General features: G+C 43.4%; 1 long non-coding RNA gene across 3 annotated transcripts in view; it reads right to left on the reverse strand.

Moving 5' to 3' along the window:
• Window positions 1-5,984: 5,984 nt before the first annotated feature.
• The window catches only part of LOC128838840 (uncharacterized), a 68,549-nt gene continuing 54,695 nt past the window's right edge, over window positions 5,985-19,838 (reverse strand). For all 3 annotated transcript variants that reach the window (XR_008445284.1, XR_008445285.1, XR_008445282.1), the window contains one exon: window positions 5,985-6,528. This is a non-coding gene — a long non-coding RNA (uncharacterized LOC128838840). The remainder of the gene's footprint in view (window positions 6,529-19,838) is intronic.

The raw sequence follows: 19,838 nt of genomic DNA on the forward strand, positions 1-19,838 counted from the left end.
AACATGCCCTCCAAAAATTCTGTGAGACGACGACGTAACACATTGCAACATGTTCCACTCTCATAAATGCAAAAAATAAATTGATGATATTGCTGGGTGAGTTAGGGGTACCCCTGTTGTGGCCCCATGTGGCAGGTAGGATTTTAGACAGCTTACGGTCCTTTTTCCTTTGTAGAGAGGTGAAGTGTGTAATATAGATCTCCTGTCTTATTTTAGTAAAGTCCATTTGTGTGGAGGGTTGGTTATTTATGAAAGTCTCCAGGTTGGAGAGCTCTTTCTTGATGTTTTCCTGTTTGCTGTATAGGATGCTGATCAGGAGGTTCCTCAGTTTCTTTGATAGTGTATGGCATAATCTCTCACTGTGGTCTGTGCAGTAGTTATACATCAACTGTCCATACAGCAATGAAAAATGAATACAGTGAAATATAAGATATAAAAGTTTCAAAGTGATTTAGGAGCCTAAGCTGAAATTTAGCATAAATCTGGCCTCTGTCTGCCCAGATCTTTACCAAAAATTAGTTCAGCTGCTTTAAAACTGTTTCTTTTTAAAATGTGGAGTTTCACTTCAACAACGTCTTTGTACTCAAAGAAATTTAAAGGGGATTTTACAAAAGGAAACTAGGCAAATAATTGGCCCATTGAATAAATCATGTCTAGCCTAGTGAGTAAATCATATTATTTGTCACGGTGATTCATTTGAAATTTGTATGGATGAGGCATACAAAGCATCCCAGCAGAGTTCACATTTGAGCTTTTCCTCCTTAACCCACACAGTGGGTGGCAGCAGAGTCCCTGTATAGGTCAAAAGTGACAGCAATGCCTTAATCCCTGAGATATCTCTCAGTACAAACAGATGTTACAAGGGTGAGTTTTCATTTAATTATTCCCTAAATAAACCAGGCAGCTTCACATAAAATGAACAGGAAACACTTCGACATCAGGCTGAATTGCATTTTTATGTGTGATTTGTTAAATATCTTTTGAAATATCTTATATTGGAAAATGGTTCCGAGTATATATTATATGACATAAATACCATCTTTCTAAACATTAGACATGCACAAAGCAGTGATGTGCTGCCAATATTTTAACAAAAGGCTCTAGCAAAAATGGCCTCCTTCCCTTGTAACATGTACACCTTGTGTGGGAGATCAGCCAGAGGAGGGCTGAGGGATCAGGGAATCCATTTGGATGTTTTTTCAGTTAAATAAAAATGCTTTCTTGCAAACTACTACAAAGGGAAGAAGCAAAACCAGCTGGCAAACAAAATTCTATTACGTGTACTTGCTGGAAACGTTTATGTGACTATTATAGACAGGCATAGCACAATGTTCAGCTTGTGTCATTCAAACTGGGTTGGTGTTATGCCTGTCAAGAGATTTAAAAGATTAATTGCGAGTAATCACACTGTTAAACCATACTAGAATACCAAATCTGTAGTGAAAGTGTTCTTAAAACGAACAACATATGCTGGGTCATCATCTGAGACTGCTATAACATGAAATATATGTCAGAATGTCGGTAAAACAGAGCAGGGGGACATACAATTCTCCCCCAAGGAGTTCAGTCACAAATTTAATTAATGCATTATTTTTAAATGAGCATCATCAGCATGAAAGCACGTCCTCTGGACTGGTGCCGAAGCATGAAGGGGCATACAAATGTTTAGCATATCTGGCACGTAAATACCTTGCAATGCCAGCTACAAAAGTGCCATGCAAATTCCTGTTCTCACTTTCTGGTGACACTGTAAATAAGAAGAGGGTAGCATTATCTCCTGTAAATGTAAACAAACTTGTTTGTCTTAGCGATTGGCTGAACAAGAAGTAGGACTGAGTGGACTTTCAGGCTCTGAAGTGTTACACAACTGCACTCAGAAACAAAACAATGTAACAAAAAAAAATCTACATTTTTAAGTTGCACTTTAACGACAAAGAGATTGCATTACAGTACTTGTCTGAGGTGAATTGAAAAATACGATTTCTTTCATTTATCATTTTTACAGTGCAAATATTTGTAATAAAAATAATATACATTTTGATTTCAATTACAACACAGAATACAATATGTATGAAAATGTAGAAAACATCCAAAATATTTAATACATTTCACTTGGTATTCTATTGTTTAACAGTGAGATTAAAACTGATTAATTTTTTAAAATCACAATTAATTTCACTTGAGTTAACTGTGATTAATCGACAGCCCAAGTTGGTGTAGAATTTGTAAGGGGCTTGAGTGTCTTGTAGATTTTTAGGCAGGTCATAACAGGTACCTATTTAGTAACTACCTCCTATTTGCTGTAGTCTGGTGAATTTCAAAGGCAAAATTTGCTCTTCAGAAGAAATTTGACAGAGCATGTATGGACTCTCTCAGAAGCAAGAAAATCACTTCCAACTCTTTTTTGATTTGGTGTTGGAATTTTAGTGAGGGCCCTGTCCAGCACATCACTGACACAAAGCACTTGAAGCAGGTAACCCTCATTAAAGTCAATATGCACAGAAGTCTTTAAAATTCCACTTATCAGTACAGAATGTACAGATGTAAATTCTACAGTCCCACCTTTGCTTTCAGTTTCTCGGTCTAAAGTTTTTGATGTTTAAACATTTTTGCTCCATTCCAGAGAATGCCTGGCCTGATCTTCCTCATGCTAAAGTTATTGGCAGTGGCCTGAATTCTCAAAGAGTATAAGGGCAAAAGTGGATTTACACAAATCTTTGCATTCCCCTGATCCTGGGGACTGCCAGGACGCGAGACTGGTTTGGTGTAAATTAAAGCAATCAAAGTACTCTTACACCCGATCCAGCTATACACAGCCCCCGGCACCATTCCAACAGCTGGGGGACGACTGGGTCACCCCAACCAGACCTCCTTTTCCCTGGAAACATCACCCACATCAGGGGTTGGACACAGGGTGGCACAGAGCCACTGGGATTCTCTTATGTAAGGGAAATCCAGAGGGGCTGGATACAGAGAATTTCTAGCTGCTTTGCACCACTAGGGTTACCATATTTCCACAATCAAAAAAGAGGACACTGGGGGGGAGCCCTGCCCTAGCCCCGCCCCTGCCCCATCCCATGCACTCCCTCCCATTTCCCACCCCCTGACTGCCCCCTCCTGAGAACCTCCCACCCTAACTGCCCCCCTAGAACCCTACCTGTCCCCTGTCTGCCCTGCCCCTTATCCACTTGCATGGGTGGCAGGTTTGTAGAAATTTTGGTGGTGCCCATAACCCGCCCCCCCCACCTGCCTAAGGCTCTGGGAAGGGGTTGGGTGGGGGGAGGAGGTCTGGGGTACAGGTCCTGGGCTGGGGATTAGGGTGCAGGAGGGGTGCAGAGTGCAGGGATAGAGTTTGGGTGCTGGGTGCAGGAGGGGGTGAGGGTGCAGGCTCTGGGATGGAGTTTGGGGGTGGGAGGTGGTGCAAAGGGGGGGGTGCAGGCTTTGGGAGGGAGTTTGAGGGCAGGAGGGGGTGTGTGGGAAGGGGGAGGGGGTTTGGGAGGGAGTTTGGGGATAGGAAGGGTGCAGGGGTATGGCAGGTGGAGGCCGGGGACCCATCCAACCCTCCCCCTGGCTCCCTGACTGTCCCCCAGGACTCCCCTTACCATGCCCATGCCGGTCAGATGCTGGCTCCATGTGTATGCAAAACACATTGCCGGTGGGGCAGTTTGTGTCGTTACACTGGGCTGCAGGCAGCAGGGGGGGAGCAGGGGAGGGGCTTTGGCTGCTGGAGGCCAATGGGAGCGGTTCAATCAGGCCCAGGCGCCCAATCAGCCACGCCACACTCTGCATGGAAGGGAGGGAGGGAGGGAGGGAGGGAGGGAGAAAAATACTGGACCTTTTAACCTTATTACCAATTCCTCCTGGACGGCTATTTAAAGACACAAAAGCCGGACATGTCCAGGGAAATATGGACGGATGATAACCCTATGCACCACTACAAAATATTATGAAAAGTATATTTGACTGCATTCTGATCCAGCTCCCACTGAAGTGAAGGAAGAGTCATCTATTTATTTGAAAGGGAGATGGATCAAGCCCTAGATTAATTTACTTTTTTGACAGAGCTGGTCAAAACTTTGTAAAATGTTTTTTTAAAAAATATGTTAGTGAAAATTGTAGTTTTGTTCCGATTTTTTTTTTAAAGAGACCAATTTCTGCATTTCAAAAATTATCCATAAAAGGTTTTTTTAACTGATGTTTTTTGTTTTGGTTTTTAAAATGTCAGAATTTTCTTTAAAAATTATTTCAAAATAGACATTTTTAGTTCTTAATTTTCTATTTTTAAACTCACATCTTCCTCACTAAAATGACCAATTGAAGTTGGTAATTAAAAAAAAATGATGAAAAATCCAATCAATAGTAGGCAATACATTTTCAGGAAACTGGAAATATCAAATGTTTTCAAGAAATTTTGCATTTTAAAAAAGACACTTTCTTACAAATATTTTTGTTTGAAAACTTTCAACCAGCTCTAGCTTTTGGGCCTTTGAAATAACATGGACAAAAGAAATGGAAACTGAGTGAACCTGGTTTCTGTCCTTCAACTTAGAACCCTACTTTTAGCTTTTAGGATCATCCTTATCCTATACAATTTGGGGTAATAAAATTATAATAAAACATGTTGCAAAATGTCTCTCTATACAAAGGAGTATTGTCACTAGCTTGAAATCCTTCAGCCCAATTCCAGTATCATCACCAAATGCTGCATTTCGGGGTGATCTCATGATATGGAGCTTTCAGTGTGACTGGAGAGAGAGGTAGCTTGAGAGGAAAGGTACATTCAAAATTATTTGTGTGCCGAATGTTCCTCTGATTTGGCGGGGAGCAAGGGATATAGAGCCATAGTAGCATACCTCATTCTTTGGGGATAAAAGAGCTTTGAATATCATCATTTACTATCTTTATTTTGGAATTACATGTTAAAATTTTATAGGAAGTAGAGTAAGAAGCAGATTCTGATCTGTTGCTTGGCTATTCAGGATAGACATAAAGTCCAGCATTCTTTTCTAACTGCTTACATATGTGCCTCAGAGGACTCCATTGGTGAAACCCAGGTTTCATTGTGGGTGGAATGTCTATAAATGAAAAAGGATTAAAATCAGAGCTTCCTCCCACCCCTCCCTGCATGTTAGCTTAATATAGTAATTGAATTATTTTCCTTGGGAGTCTGTTTAATTTTGGTCATATAGGAGAGCATTAAGAAAGTTTCTCAGTTAAAAGATGCAAGAGCTATAGACCCATGATTCAAAGTGGAGATCAGAATGATGATAAACAGGTTGACAATGTGTTTGTCTAGGATATAATCTTCGACTCTGTTCCAATTCCAGCATCTATGGTAGCTGACATTGTACAAAGGACAGACCTGCTGTAGGCAGATCCATCCACACAGAGGCCCCGTGCTTCTGTATTTCCTCCAGAGGCTCAACGAAGGGTGTGGGAGGGGGGAATGGGACTCTGGGTCCCAACTCCCTCCTTGGCCACAGATGCTACTAGAAATTCACAATTGTACATTCTCATTTATATGTACATTAAGCAGTGAGAAGCAAACATCTTTTCCAACCAATAAAAACCATGCACATACACTTCAGACAAAATGTGGTAATTATCTACATCTTGGAAACACAGAAATGTTGGAACCTATGAAAATGTTGTTTCCACATTTACAGAACACATGGCTAGAAGGAATTAAATAATTGAGTTTAGAAGCCAAAAACTAATATGAAGAAAGCAACAGACATTTCTCCCACCAATGCCAGCGTCTTCGCGGAAACAGGCTAGATTTCCAGTGCCACAAACAGCAGAATCAAGTGAAGGGCCAAGTGGAAATCAACTCTGCTCTTCACCCATAAAAATAATGAAAGAAAAACAACCATATATGAAAAATTGATATTGATTTATTTTGTGGTCGTCAATTACAGTGATAGCGACCAAATTATTATACTAAGTGCTGGATATCACTATCCACTTTCAAATTTCCTGTACCCTGCAGGCAAAGAGAAACACTTTTCAGTGCAAATGGCTATTGCAATATCCCTGGATGGTGTACAGTGCCACATAGCTGGGTATATTTAGTAAATTCTGTGTGGTGTTTACTCCTGCCACCATTGCAAAACAAGAGCAGAAGCTCAGGCAGCTTGTTATGCATCCCTCTACAAACTGTAAAGACACTAAAGAAGTCTTCAGCCACCACAAGAATATTCAGTATCATAAAAACTCCATACAGAAGGTTGATGACTTCCTTAAAGTATTCATTGATGAGAATACCAACGTTCAAAATCTTTCAAGTGTCCGACAAAAGGCAGTTTCAGCAAATCAGGAATGTCTTGTCCACGTTATCAAGACACTTGAGTTTTGCAGACATCAACAGCTGCCTCTCAGAGGTCATTATGATTATGGATCATTTCATCTAGAACAGATGACTGTTAGCAAAGGACTGGTCCAAGCTGCATTACATCTTCACATAGGTGCCATGGATAAGAACGTCAAGCAAAACTTTCAATCCATCACCAGAAATGCATCATAAATCATCTGGAAGATTCACAATGAATTAATAGCCATTATAGGTCATCAAATTCAACAACAAATTGTTGCACACATTTTGCGAGCCAAGGTCTTTGAAGTGCTCATTGACTAAACACCAATATATCTCATGTTGTTGTAGCTGTGTTAGTCCCATGATATTAGAGAGACAATGTGGGTGAGCAATGTAGTTTTATTGGATCAACTTCTGTTGGTGAGAGAGACAAGCTTTTGAGCTACACAGAGCTCTTTCTCAGACAACTTTTAGGGGGACCCTCCAGGGTTAAATAGTGAGCATGGCCAATCAGAAGGCCTTGGACCCTTTGGGCAGTATATTCTGTGGCACCTAATCTCCACATGCTCCATGGAGGAAGCTCTGCATGACCTCCTGTTGGTGATATGGGAATGTCAGCTGTCCCCCACTCCACAGACCTGGCTTCTAGCCCTGTGGGTTCTTACAATATGCTATGTTTCTGAGGATTCCATAGCTGGAGGATTTTCTAACCTACGTCAGTGTTGAGGATATAACCATCTCTGACTTAGTTTCTGTAACCCATCAGGAGCTGGCAAAACATGGACTCAATTTGGAATTTCTCTCTGGACAAGGCTATGATGAAGCCAGCACAATAAGCATGCCATAGTGTTTAAGCAAAAGTCAAAGCTACGTACATGCATTGCTACAATGTCTTAAATCTGGCCATCATTAGTGCAGCAACACTTCCAATGATCTGCAGCACTATTGGCACAGTGCAGGAAACTCGCATGGGTTCCTCCCCACCCTTTCCCAGTCTGCTCAGTGATCAGATATTTATTCGAGATAATCAAAAAGGTAACTCCAGCTGTGGTGCATTCAAGACTCAAGCCTATGAGAGAAATCTGGTAGATGGAGTACCATGACTGTCGTCGTATTTGTGGAACTATTTTCAGCTGCTATTGATGCCCTAGAGGAAATACAAAGCATGCCACTAAAGGAGGTTGCACTAAAAGCACAAATGTTCTATACTATGATCAATTTTCATAGCTGACATGGAAAGCATTTCAAGTGTTGTCCTGCCCTTGTCCAAAGAACTACAGAAAACAAATCTGAACATTTTTGCTGCTAATCAGTTGGTGAATGAAGTTTACCATTGTGACATTACTCAGGGTACAGTCTGGACCATTGAATAGCGGTGTCCCCTTAACTCTCTAACCTGGGGTGCCTTTTACACTGCTTTGCTGTCAAAACAGCCACTCTTGGCCTGCTCACACAGCCTTCAACATGTACATTCGCTCCCAGCTGAACACATGAGCACTCTGACCAGTTGCTCATGAATTACATACAGGGCGGCACCAGCAAGCTCTCAAGTCCCAGCCTCATTCTCCCAGAAATGTGCATCTTGTACTGTCCAGGACACTACTGAAGAATGCAAGCTCATAGAAAGTCCATCATTTCATCAAAGGAAAATGATATATGCACCACCTATTTTATTCAAAATGGAGTTTCCCACACACTTTAAACCAAACATATTGGTTAAGATAAAACAATAAGATAAGTTTATTAACTACAGAAAGATAGATTTTAAGTGATTACAAGTACTGATGCATAAAAGTCAGGATTAGTTACAAAAAATAAATAAAAGAGTAATATACAAGATAAAACTTAACAAGCTAAGCAAACTTAAAAGCAAATATTTTGTCTCACCATATGCTGTTGTAAATTTCACAGGCTGGGTCTCCTTCCAGCCTGGGACCACTCCCCCTTAGTTCAGTTCTTTGAGAGTCGATGTTCTCAGCAGAGAGATGGGAGGAGAAAAGGAAGTCCAGTGTTTTCCTCCCCCTTTATAACTCAATTTCTTGTGCTAGAAACATCCTTGCTGACTCATGGTGACATGCAGTCTGTTGTGGATGTGAGGTTTAAATCGTCTCTGAGATGAAATGTAAATTTCTTTTTTATACCTTCCGCCCCACTGGACAATGGCTGCTTAAGTAGGTGATCGCCCTCTAACACCTGTCTGGTGGCTAGTGTGTCTTTGTCTCTGAAAAATTGGTTTGAGCCTGCCTTTCTAACTCTGGAACATGTTACAGCAACATTATACAGTAGAAACTTATAACTTTACATATAATGTTGACACACATTTTACACCAGGGCGATAATGTTCAGCAGATTGTGACTTTTCAACTGATACCTCACAAGACATACTTTGCACAAAATTTATCATAGTCTTATAAAAGTGGTGACCATAATAGTATAGCCCATCATCCATATACTAAAAAATGTATGAGATAACCATGAAACATTGTTTAGATCCCTCTTTACCAAAGCAGTTAGATAGCATATATGAAGAACTGAACATTCCTATGAGGACTCCAAAGCAAGCAGATATAGAGAGACATCACAGCAACTACTGTATAGAAGACCAGAAGACTTCTATCAACAATAAATCCTTCATCATATCTCAACTTTGTGATCACTGAATAGACCAATTGTTTTGCAGATTTATGTGAGGGATATAGAAATCTTTGGTACTTGTTGCCTAAGCACCCGGCTGACTCTTTTGATGAATCAATAATGGAGCTAATTTAGTTATGCAATTACATAGTATATTTTATTGGGTGTTGTTACTAATTTGCAAATGGACTTTTTCAAAAAGCCCATTGCACAGGAATTAGGAACATGAAGTATTACCTAATTCTACTATGGTGATGAAGTTGGTGACAATCATTTTGTCTCACTGGAGGTGTAATAGTCAGATATAGCACATCTCACTGTGGTTGCTCCTGAAGTAGACAGGTGGCACTGCAAATGGGCAAATAGTCCAGAAGAAGAAATGCCACCAAATGTGCTCAAAACACTGGTACACTGAAATGCCACAAGTTACCCTAATATCTCCCATCTACTGAGAATTATGGCTATGCTGCTAGTTCAACTGTTATGCTGAAGGATCTCTCTGGTGCTTTCAAGTGAAGAAAGAGCTATACATGATCAACTGTGGGAGAAAGCTGACTCACTAGATTAGCACTACTGAAAGTGCATAGTGGTTGGCCTATCATGGTAGAGAATGTGATTGGCAATCTTGCACTCACACCCTGACACCTTGATTTTGTACTTTAATTTTCTGTATATGTACAAATAGAGACTTTTAGGGCCATATGCCTTTTGTAATGACCTCTGCTACCTGGCAGGTAATCTGGGCCTCCACATTAGAAAAATTCTGGTTGTGCCCCCAACTCCCTCCTACCGCTTCTAGGCCCCATCTGACTCCAGGGCCTCTCAGGCCTGTCACTGCCCTCTGAATCCCTTTAGCAAGATGCAAGAACACACAAAAGACTCCATCAGAATTAACTTTGAATGGAAACCCTACAGTTTGTACATTCTTCCAGACCTGCCATTGGCCACTGTCTCCCCAGGTGCAGGTTCCTGCATTCACAGAGGGGTCTCCACAAGATCTTGTGGAAGATGCCATGGTGGTGGCACTGCTCCCTTCTACTATGACAGGGGGAGTTATTTGAGCTTTGTTCCTGTAGGTTTTGTGACTGAATCCAGTCACAAAACCTACAGCCTTAATGAATTCCAAGCCATAGGCCATTCTAACGGGACAGTAGAAAGCTGAGAAGAAGAATTGGGATGATCCCAAATCAACCATTATGCTAACACTGTTTCTTACAGTTAAATTGAAAGGTGAGTTATTGACATTTAGATGCATGAAAATATATCTGAGCTTGTATGAGACACATCAAATTTAGCAGAATTTATTTCCTGAATCAGTCATTCATGTCAGAGATGCCATTTTCCACTAAAGAAAAGTCTTCTAGAGAAAACTGCTTCCTTCCTATTGCTATAAGCAGTGCTGTTGTAGCTGTGTTGGTCCCAGGATATTAGAGAGACAAAGTGGGTGATGTAATATCTTTTACTGAACCAACTTATGTTGGTGAAAGAGAGAAGCTTTCTGAAGAAGACTGCTGTGTAGCTAGAAAGCTTGTCACTTTCACCAACAGAAATTGGTCAAAAAAAATAAATAAATAAAAGTTACCTCGCCCACCTCTCCTTTCTGCTAAAACAAGGAGATGGTGCACCTGAAGAAGTGAGGTTTTTTACCCACGAAAGCTTATGCTCCTTGTTGTTTTTGTGGATACAGACTAACACGGCTACCTCCTGATACGTGTCTCCTTTCTACTGTTACATTCTTCAAAGTAGATGATTCAATAGAGAAGGAAAACTATTTTATGGTTCAGTCTTGACAAGACCAGAGTTTTCTTATTTGTGGGGGGAGGGAGGGTTGTTTGTTTGTTTGTTTACAAACTCACAGTACTGCCTCAAGAGCAGATTGAGGCCTGGTCTACACTAGGCGTTTATGTCGAAGTTAGCGCCGTTACATCGAATTAACCCTGCACCCGTCCACACCGCAAAGGTATTTAGTTCGACATAGAGGTCTCTTTAATTCGACTTCTGTACTCCTCCCCGACGAGGGGAGTAGCGCTAAATTCGACATGGCCATGTTGAATTACGCTAGGTGTGGATGGAAATCGACGCTAATAGCTCCGGGAGCTATCCCACAGTGCACCACTCTGTTGACGCTCTGGACAGCAGTACGAGCTCGGATGCTCTGAACTGCCACACAGGAAAAGCCCCGGGAAAATTTGAATTTGAATTCCTTTTCCTGTCTGGCCAGTTTGAATCTCATTTCCTGTCTGGACATCGTGGCGAGCTCAGCAGCACTGGCAACGATGCAGAGCTCTCCAGCAGTGATGGCCGTGCAATCTCAGAATAGAAAGAGGGCCCCAGCATGGACTGATCGGGAAGTCTTGGATCTCATCGCTGTGTGGGGCGATGAGTCCGTGCTTTCCGAGCTGCGATCCAAAAGACGGAATGCAAAGATCTACGAGAAGATCTCTAAAGACATGGCAGAGAGAGGATACAGCCGGGATGTAACGCAGTGCCGCGTGAAAATCAAGGAGCTGAGACAAGGCTACCAGAAGACCAAAGAGGCAAACGGACGCTCCGGATCCCATCCCCAGACATCCCGTTTCTACGAGGCACTGCATTCCATCCTCGGTGCGGCCGCCACCACTACCCCACCAGTGACCGTGGACTCTGAGGATGGGATAGTGTCCACGGCTGGATCCTCGGACATGTTAGCGGACGGGGAAGATGAGGAAGGAGATGAGGAGGACGAGGCAGTCGACAGCGCTCACAACGCTGATTTCCCCGACAGCCAGGATCTCTTCATCACCCTTACAGAGATCCCCTACCAACCCTCCCCAGCCGTTACCCCGGACACAGAATCTGGGGAAGGATCAGCCAGTAAGTGTTGTAAAAATCTAAACATTTATTTGTAACAGAACAGGAATATTAACAATTTAAAAAATGGGTTTCTCATGATTAGTTTGATTAGCTTAACGGTTCAGTCATGGGCAGTGCAACTATTGAAAAAAAATCTAGCAATGTCCGGTTTTGCATGATTGTCCTGCCCAAGCCGCTCTACTGGTTAGTCACTGCTACAGCAGCTACAGTAAAATGCGGTCTATATGTCCGGGGATGGAGCAGAAATCCTCCTGTGACATCTCGAGGAAGCTCTCCTGGAGGTAATTGGAAATCCGCTGCATTAGGTTCTTGGGGAGAGCGGCCTTATTGGGTCCTCCGTAGTAGGACACGTTGCCACGCCACGAGACTATCAAGTACTCTGGAATCATTGCTCTGCACAGCATGGCGGCATACGGCCCTGGTCTTTGCAGGCTTTCCCGGAGCATTCTCTCTTTCTCGCTGTCAGAGATCCTCATGAGGGTGATGTCGCTCATGATGACCTGCTTTGAATGAGGTAGGGGAATGTTAGTGTTGGGACTGCTTTGCCGTTCCTTTACAGAACTGTAACCGCTGGTTTGCAGCCACGCGGTGGAGGCGGGAGAGGGGCAGCCGAAAGGGATCGTTCCCGGGGACAGCCGCGAGGGTGTGGGACAGGAGCAGACTTCCTGCTTGCCGAATTGCTGGCAGCAGGGACTGACATTGATTTCAATGTGAAATGAGGCCATTGCTAATATTAAAGTTTTAAGCTGCCACAAGTCTACGGCTTACCATGTCTGCCTGCAACAGAAATTCCGTTGTCCTGACACGGTTCTCAAATGTGCTGTGCAAGACCCCAGGCACTGAATGCGAAGGCCGAGAATTCGACCTTGTGCTGAGTGCGCATGTGAGAGGTGCTGTGCATGGTCTTGTTAACAGAGAAAGACTATGTTCTTTGTTCACAACTACATTTATCTTTCTGAGGAATTCACTCCCTTTTTCCCATTCCCACAGCCCCATCTGCGACTGTCTCACAACCTAGCCTGTCATCACACTCCCAGAGGCTAGCGCGGATTAGGCATAAGAAGAAGAGGACACGGGAGGACATGTTCTCGGAGCTTATAGCCTGCTCCAGAGCCCAGGCAGCACAGCAGACCCAGTGGCGGGAGAACTTGACCCGAATGCACCAAGCCAACATGGATCGGGAGGAGAGGTGGCGTCAGGAAGACCAGCAGGCGACTCAAACCCTGCTTGGACTAATGAGGGAGCAAACGGACACGCTCCGGCGCCTTGTGGATGTTCTGCAGGAACGGAGGCAGGAGGACAGAGCCCCGCTGCAGTCCATCTCTAACCGCCCTCCCCCGCCACCAAGTCCCATACTCCCCTCACCCAAAGTGCACAGAAGGAGAGGCGGCAGAGTCCCTGCTAACTCTCACTCCACCCCTGCAGAGAGCTCGAGCAGCAGAAGGCTCTCATTCCCCAAAATTTGACAAGTTCTTTCCTTCCCGCCTGACACAAGCCCCCGTCCAAGTTTCACTTTCCCAGTTCCATGTTTGGTTGATAATAAAAAATACGTTTCTGTTAACTACTGTTTCCATCATGTTCTTTTGCAGGAGGGGGGGATAGGGGGTTGGTAATTCGACAGGACAGTCACCTTTGGCAGGGTATATAGTCGGGGGCAGGCACAGCAGCAGGGCACATACATAGTGCAGTGATGCAGTGACTAGTTACCCTGGTTAGTCTGGGAGGTTGTTTTCATGTTATGTGGTGGGGGGTGGGTTGCTCTGTGACTTTGTGGCAGGGGAGGGCAGTTACAGATCTTAAGCGGCGGTCCTTAGGCAGGATCACAGAGCCACACAGCAGGGGATCTGTAACCGTCCTCCCCCTGCCACAAAGTCACATAGACCCCCCCATACACACAGTCCCTATCAGGAGGGGTGACAGGCTCCGTTGAAACAACCATCCCACCGCAGCGGAGCCTGTCAATCCTTGAGTTTAGAAGCTGCATTCGCGCCACTACAGTACACCCGCTCCGCACCACAGTCTGCGTCCCAGTTTTAAAAAATTCCCGCGAATACAGTATTAAAGAAAACGGTGTGCTTTAACAAAGTAGAACTATTTTTATTTTGAAATGTGTGTTGGAAGTGGGGTGAAGGGGGTATGTAACTGGATAGGATAGTCAACATTAACTGGGCAAAGAAATGGGGGCAGGTTTAGCTTCTCAATACACAAACTTTAAAGTCACAGGTTACCCTGCTCACTCAGGAACTTTGCTTTCAAAGCCTCCCGGATGCACAGCGCTTCCCGCTGGTCTCTTCTAATCGCCCGGCTGTCTGGCTGTGAGTAATCAGCAGCCAGGCTATTTTCCTCAACCTCCCACCCCGCCATAAAGGTCTCCCCCTTGCTCTCACAGAGATTGTGGAGCACACAGCAAGCTGCAATAACAATGGGGATATTGGTTTCGCTGAGATCACAGCGAGTCAGTAAGCTTCTCCATCTCCCCTTGAGACGGCCAAAAGCACACTCCACCACCATTCTGCACTTGCTCAGCCGGTAGTTGAAGAGTTCTTTTTCAGTGTCCAGGGCGCCAGTATAGGGCTTCATGAGCCAGGGCATTAGCGGGTAGGCTGGGTCCCCGAGGATGACTATAGGCATCTCCACATCCCCAAGAGTTATTTTGTGGTCCGGGAAGTAAATACCTTGCTGCAGCCGTCTAAACAGACCAGAGTTCCTGAAAACACGAGCGTCATGAACCTTGCCCGGCCATCCCACGTAGATGTTGGTAAAACGTCCCCTGTGGTCCACCAGTGCTTGCAGCACCATGGAAAAGTAGCCCTTTCTGTTAATGTACTGGCTGGCCTGGTGTTCCGGTGCCAGGATAGGGATGTGAGTTCCATCTATGGCCCCACCGCAGTTTGGGAATCCCATCGCTGCGAAGCCATCTATGATCGCCTCCACGTTTCCCAGGGTCACTACCTTTGGCAGCAGTACATCAACGATTGCCTTGGCTACTTGCATCACAACAACCCCCACGGTAGATTTGCCCACCCCAAACTGGTTCGCGACTGACCGGTAGCTGTCTGGCGTTGCAAGCTTCCACAGGGCTATGGCCACTCGCTTCTGGACAGTCAGGGCTGCTCGCATCCGGGTGTCATTGCGCTTCAGGGCAGGGGACAGCAACTCACAAAGTTCCAGGAAAGTTCCCTTCCGCATGCGAAAGTTTCGCAGCCACTGGGATTCATCCCAGACCTGCAGCACTATGCGGTCCCACCACTCAGTGCTTGTTTCCCGTGCCCAGAATCTCCTTTCCACGGCATCAACATGACCCATTGCCACCGTGATGTTCTCGGCGCTGGGTCCCCTGCTTTCTGAGAGGTCTGTGCTACTCTCAGACTTCAGGCCATCACCGCATTGACGTAGCCTCCTCGCCTGACTTTTCTGCATCTGCCTCAGGGAAAGGTGTATGATAAGTTGCGAGGCGTTGAGAGCGGCCACAACTGCAGTGATGGTTGCAGCAGGCTCCATGCTCGCAGTGCTGTGGCGTCCGCGCTGTCACTGACTAGAAAAGTGCGCGAACTGATTTCCCGCCGGCGCTTTCAGGGAGGGAGGGCGGGAGTGATGGACGGATGACGACAGTTACCCAAAAGCACCCTGGACACCTTTTTTTTACCCAGAAGGCATTTGCAGCTCCACCCAGAATTCCAATGGGCAGCGGGGACTCCGGGAACTGTGGGATAGCTGACCACAGTGCACCACTTCCAATGTCGACGCTTTCCCCGTTAGTGTGGACTCACAAAGTCGAATTACTGTCCTTAGTGTGGACACACACGTTCGACTTTGCAATATCGATTCCAAAAATTCGATTTAAGTAAAATCGAACTACTCTCGTAGTGTAGACAAGGCCTGAGTTATAGAGGAAAAATAAGAAGTAGAGGCAATTCAGAGGCAAGAGAAAGCTAAACCCTAGCTTGGGCACTTTTTGGATTCGCCAAATTAATTGAGTAATTGAGTAAATTAATATGAGATAGTTCAAAATTAGACCCTGGTCATTTAAAGTTACTTAGGCCATCATTCAGCACAGCACTTAAGTGTATGTTTAATTTTAAGCATGCGCTTAAGTCCCTTTAAATTCAATTAAATCTTAAAGTGACATTCAAAAAGTTTAAAAGCCAAAAACTATTTTCTGTGACATTGTTCTTGTTTGAAGGTGTCAAATTAAAGATTTCTCAATTTCTTTCCTGGTTTCAATTAGCCAGACACTGTGTAAAGGAATTATTAAAACAAAGATACTATGACACCTACCATGGCCTATGAAAAAACACAGCAGTGCAGTACGCGGTAAATGTTTTCAGTGATATATTTTTCTTACAATGGATCATGGGTATTGTTATACCTGTTTGGTTCAGGAAATCATCCAATCCAGGATCCGGTCTCCAACAGGGCTAGGACCACGTGCTTCAGTGGAAGGTGCAAGAAACCCCTTAACTGACAATTACAGAATAACCTTCCTATGGGGGAAGTTTCTTGCTTACCCAGTTAATGGTGGGCTCTTCCCTGAAGTATAAGGGTTTATATCCCTTCTAGAAATTATATTCCTGTCTAATGCAACTACTCATCCATAAAATGTCTGATCCTTTTTATAAATCTTGCTAAGTTCTTTGTCTCAATGATATTTTGTGGAAATGAGTTCAATGGGTTAATTACACAGTGTATAAAAACACACATTTACAAAAATCTGGGCTGAAAAATTCAGATTGAGATCTGGATTTCCTGCACTCCAATGCCTGAGGGGTGTTACACTCCAGGGTTGTTTTTCTTTCTACCATCAGTGTGATTCCCTCCCTGGTCTCTCTGCAAAGAGACAAGTAGCCTTGAAGATGGAAAGGGAGAGCAAGCCTGTTTGACCATTCATGCAAAACTAGAAAATGCAGCTTTGCAATGCTTTAAGATGTCTCTCTCTCTTTCTCTCTAACAAAGCATTTTATAAGAGCTTTAACAAGAGTCACGAGTAATTTTTCCCATCCATTGCCAAGAACACAATGCACTACAGTCACAGACAAACTGGAGTGGCTGCTGGCAGTACCAAGAAACCACAGACGGCTTTGCACAAGCTAAACTCCCTCAAACATTTCCAGATGAATAATGAGAATTACCTTGTCCTGTTGTTTCAGAACAGGATGCATTGCCCATTTTCAAATAGTCCTCTTTGCATCTGTTGATGTTTCCAAGCAAGGATTTTGCTACTCTTTTGATGTAACTAACTGGCCAGAGATCTAGATAATTTCCCAAAATTACTTCAATGAATTCCAGGCATATCCTAAGGCATTTGTGTCTTTTTGTTGTTGTTTCCCTCAAAGCCTCCTTAAACTCCTCTTGTGTTACAAAAAGATGAACCTGTTGTGTACAGGCCTCCTTTGTGCTTCAGATGTAAGTTACTTTGGTGGATCATCTTGGCATGTGCAGTTCATCTCCATCTTGCAGCAAGATATAATTTAGTTTGTGAGCTAGTCTTTTATGCATGAAGGAAATCAATCATATCCTCTGATAGTCAGTGTTTGCTTCACAGCGAAGCATATCTCCCATGAGACAAACATTAGTTCTGATCGGTAAGTCCTTTTAGAACAAAATCTGTTTGTGGGTGGTCAAATTCCTTCTGGGCTTGCTGGAAAGGCCTGTGAGAGTGGCCCTTAGAGGCTTGTGATCTTGCAAATACCTTGCTTTTCTATAAGGTTCATCCCTTCAGGACCCTATTCTGTTCTGCGAGTGAGGCATGAGAGTCAAAAATAAGGCCTGAGGGATCCAACAAGGTTATCTGCATGAGCCAGGATTTTCAGAAGTGACTAGTGAAGGTAGGTGCTCAAACTGAGATTCCTTAAAGGGGCCTGATTTGCTGAGGTTGGGTGCTCTCTGAAAATCACACTTCAAGGTGTCCCAAGTTACCCACCCAAAAGTGGAGGCATTCACATTCACTAGTCACTTTTGAAAATCTTGATTTACATTTGTTCTTAATATCACCCACTGGTGCAACACCACTGGTTATACCAAGAGTAGGGGTACTACTTTAGATAGGGCAGAGTGGTCTTTACTATTTCAACCTACCCATTAGACCTACCAGGAACAGGTTTAATGACAAAGTTTTCAGACTGATTTGGAGTACCTCAAGTCTGGGTCCCAACTGACACTTCTATTGCCCTCTCTCTGCTTCAGATGCCCCATCTATAACGTGGTTATAGTGAAACTTGACTACATTACAGAAGTGTTGCAAAGCTGAATGCATGTTTATAAATCATTTTGAGATCTGAATGAAAAGAGCTAGGTGAATCCAGCAAAATATTATTATAGTGGATCACTGATAGAGTGCTGTCTGTGAATATACTACACTAACCCTTTAAAAAAAATCCCAGCATTGCTACCATTGATGCAGTTCCCTTGATGGTAGCAACAGTAAGAACGCTAGTGTAGCCAAGCCACTGGCATTTTAACTACTCAGCATTGTCCTATCTCTGAGCTGTGGGAGCAGAGTCAGGGCTACATTGAGTCCTTTTGGAAACCCTGGCCATAACTGTTCAATATGTTTAAAAACAGAACAAGAGGCAAACAAACTGTTCAGACTCTGGCAAATTATCTACAACCTTAAAGCCTCTTGGGGTCCTTCATGTTTGATTTTCTGTCTGACACTGAATCCATTTTGGTTGCATGAATCAAAAATCCTTGTAATCCAGGTAGACAAGTCAGGTGTGGAAATTCTGGAGATTCTGCAGATTAAGGGCCTTTGCCACATGTTTTCCTACTTTCTCCTGAATCCAAACGTTTGGGGGGGAGGAGGGGAAAAAAAGGAAATGAAGTGTTCTGCCCTTGTAGATGTGAAGATAACCTCCAACCTATAAAACAATACACTTTGGCCTTGTGGAGACCTCAACCAGACAGACTAAAGCAATAGCAGCAACTGAGGTGTTAACATCAGCCATTTATCTTTAGGAGAGTGTTCACTTCAAAGGATAATGTAATCATCTGGGTGTTAGCCTTTCTAAACAGCTAGCACATACAGAAACAGTCAGCATTAGGTCAACTGATTTTTGTTTCAAGGGATATAATTTATCAGGGGTAGGAAATACAGAGGGTTTCAAGCCACAGAATTCTGACCCAGATTTTGAAAACTACATTTTAGGATTGTTTAGCTCTGGAATTTTGGATTAGCCTGCTATAAAGACAGGGAACATTTGCAAAATTAGAATCAAGGTTGAGATTTTGAATACTGCTAACAGCCAGGGGTGTTCAATACTGAGATTTAGGTCAAGCCCATCTCTAGTTTGCAGCCAGTATAAAGGCCAAGATTTTCAAAACTGGACACTTATCATTAGATCCCTTTAGTGCTTAGGTCAGTAACTAAAATAAGTGATCAGATTTCCAACAATGCTGTGCACCCAGCAGTTCCCAGTGATTTAAACGCAAGCAACCAGATGCTCTGCACTTTTAAAATCAGGCCACTTATTTAGGCACCTAAATAAGGGATTTAGGTGCTGACGTTTAGCACCTAGTTTTGAAAATCTTGACCAATAGTTCTGCTGCTAGTGGTGTACAATTTCATCCACCTAAATTAAATCACTTCTAAAAATGCTGGAATATCTCCTTTATGAAAAAAAAAAATCAAATAAATTAAATGGAAAAGTTTGTTGTAGAGGCTGAAAAACAGAATTTGCCATCATAATACCCAACGTTTTTTTAAAAATGGTCTTTTAGTATACTGGCCACAGGATGGTATTTGCTGTACCATACAAATTGTAGTTTTAGTACAGTGATTTTTATCATGAGAAAAGGCAACCTAACTGGAACTGGAACTGCAACCACCTATGGGCCTTTCCAAAGAGCTGCAGTAATCAAGCTCCCAAGGTTTTTGCTGCCTGGTCAGCCCTTTCTCCCTGTGAACCTGAATGAATTCATTCAGCATGAGATGCAGAGTAACCCAGGGCCAAAAAATGCTGCATTAGTGTCATCAAGCCAACTGTTTTTTTCCAATTGGAAATATGCGTCTATAGAGCTGCAGAAATGAAAAGCCACGTTC

This window comes from Malaclemys terrapin, chromosome 6 (genome assembly GCF_027887155.1).
Source record: "Malaclemys terrapin pileata isolate rMalTer1 chromosome 6, rMalTer1.hap1, whole genome shotgun sequence".
NCBI classification, from domain to species: domain Eukaryota; kingdom Metazoa; phylum Chordata; order Testudines; family Emydidae; genus Malaclemys; species Malaclemys terrapin.